Genomic DNA, 2500 nt, shown 5'->3' with positions numbered 1-2500 from the left:
TTGACCAAGCCCAAATTTTGAGTTCCTATTTTATAAAGGCCTCTTATATTGTACCAAAGTTCTTAAGATCTTAAGTTTTACGCGTGCCTTCAATACATTTCACGAAACTGAATCCTTGTCAAATGACTTGCCCTCGTTTGGGCACGAACGATGCTGGTGGGAAACTAACTGAAGTGACAGAAAAAGACATCGTCGTCCACAGTTAAGTCGACCACACCACATAGGGCACATGTTGACAACAGAATAGCCTGAGTCCAGCCATTAAATTGTGTCGAAATGACCAAAGCCTACAGGCTGTGGAATGTTCGCGATAACGCATCTTTTTTTGCACACAGAATGAGTGAGATTTTCTTCATGGTTTGCATTCCAACGAGTCATCGCAGGGCGCGCACGCCCTTGTGCAAGCCGAGGCGACAAAACAATAACGCTATCTGATCAAAACACTACTTCAAGGCTCTTTTTTTACCATGCCTAATCTGCATGGTCTCTCAGGAACCACCTTGGGAATAGAACTTGTTTAACGCTTCCAGCCAGGGCGGGGGACAGTGCCACACAACCGGTCGGCTGGATGGACACTTCCCCAACTTAAGTGCCTGTTTGATCATCGGTAGGAACCTCATATGTGGGCTATGTAACCAAATATTTTCGGAATTACATTTCCTTTACCGAGCAGACTCGAAGGAAGCGATACGTCATGCAATTCCATACCAAAGAACATGTGGCGGAATGTGCAATCTCACACCAAATACACAAAAAATGGAGTTTTGATTGAATGATGGTTGGAGTCTGCTGCTATACTAGATAAAGAAATACACAAGGTTGTGTCTGAACCACTGTTAACCAAGGACAATGAACGTTACTTACTTCGGATGAGTAGAATGAGTCAGCCTTCGCTCGTGGTGATGTGATGCTCGCGTGTTCTAAGCGGCTGCGATGGAGGAAGCTCTCCCGTTAACGTTATCCAGATATTCTCTACAAATGTCTATGTGCAGGTTTTTAGATAACCCAACTAATAAGTCCACGACGTCTTAGTATGAATTGATTTGGCTCGAATCCAGTGTCACCGTCGACAGTGTGGGATTTTTGGGATATTCGGAAGATGATGATGATCAAATAGCAAAACGCGGTGCCAGAAGAAGGCAGGCAAGATGTGTGACTGTGAGAGCGAATTTGGTCCGGTGAAGTTGCTGTACTGCTCGCCTCGCGTCGATCGTGCTTGTGCGTACACAGTCTCGCCGGTTTAAGAATGGAAACGCCTTTTCCCCCCTCTCTCTCTCTCTCTCTCTCTCTCTCTCTCTCTCTCTCTCTCTCTCTCTCTCTCTCTCTCTCTCTCTCTCTCTCTCCGCTCTCTCACATAACGCTCACACGCGCTGCCTGGATCTGACACACACACACACACACACACACACACACACACACACACACACACACACACACACACACACACACACACACACACACATTTTTCCGCCCTGATGTCACTGGGCTATCCGGTCTGAAAATCCCACCTCCTTTATTTTCTGCCCTCCACTAACAATTCCCTGACTCGTCTCGCTTTCGTTTCCTCCCCTGTCAGTTTTTTCAAAGGCACGTCCGGAGCGCAGAGCCCATGCACGAGCCACGAGCCTAGCTGGCGATTATCTAATTCGCCGACTGCTCATCGCATGACCTGACATTTTTTTGTCTTTGGAAAAAACACAAAAAAACATAGGCCAACGCTACATCCAAATAGGCCTACAGTTTGGTTACATCCAAAATGTCTGTTTGGAGTTGGCTTAAGTTTGAAAGTTGTGTGAGTGGCTCACATATAACACACAGGGCATTCTTATTTTTCCTGAGTTCATGTGGAGTTCAACGGTGTGTTTAATATGGATTCATATAGATTTTTTTGGTATAGATTTACTGGTCAGCATAGACTGAGCCAGAAGCACTACGGGTTCATTATTCAAGGAAGCACCTTCACAGCCTCACAAAGGGGCAGGTGCACTGCTAAAAATCTTGGACACTATGAAATATTGCCTATTTAGCCAGGAAATATTGTATGAAATATTCTTTGCCTATATTGATAGGGCAGTGAAGAGTTGTCAGGAGGAGAGCGATGGGGTATATTTAGTAAATGACCAGGTCGGATTCGAACCTGGGTCCCCATGGGTAATGCTTTTAGCTTATATCAGGTGCAATAGTGCACTGTGCCACAGCATCCCCACTACTACCAGATTTTGAAATACAGTATATATAAATATTGTAATATATATTTTTGAGGGCTTTTTGCCTTTATTTGTGACAGGACAGTGCAGATCTTGGTGGGAGAGAGAGACGGGGAAGGGTCTGCAAAGGACCCGGGCTGGAATCGAACCCGGGTCACCACAATAGTAAGTAAGTAAGTAAGTAAGTTTAATTTATAAAGCGCATTTAAACCGCAAGAACTGACCAAAGTGCTGTACAGTGTCAGACTAAAATACTAAAATTAAGCAATACTAAGAATTGGATTAAAAACAAG

The 2500-nt window shown here is 44.6% G+C and overlaps 1 protein-coding gene across 1 annotated transcript in view; it reads right to left on the bottom strand.

Moving 5' to 3' along the window:
- Window positions 1–1253, bottom strand: part of LOC134437756 (astrocytic phosphoprotein PEA-15) — a 63668-nt gene extending 62415 nt beyond the window's left edge. Inside the window, exon 1 of the mRNA XM_063187290.1 lies at window positions 865–1253. The gene's annotated coding sequence lies outside the window, so the exon portion shown is untranslated. The remainder of the gene's footprint in view (window positions 1–864) is intronic.
- Between the last annotated feature and the right edge of the window lie 1247 nt (window positions 1254–2500).

This window comes from Engraulis encrasicolus, chromosome 21, assembly GCF_034702125.1.
Source record: "Engraulis encrasicolus isolate BLACKSEA-1 chromosome 21, IST_EnEncr_1.0, whole genome shotgun sequence".
Taxonomy (NCBI): Eukaryota; Metazoa; Chordata; class Actinopteri; order Clupeiformes; family Engraulidae; genus Engraulis; species Engraulis encrasicolus.
Note: the sequence above shows the minus strand (reverse complement) of the source record. Positions and strands in the feature narration are given on the sequence as shown.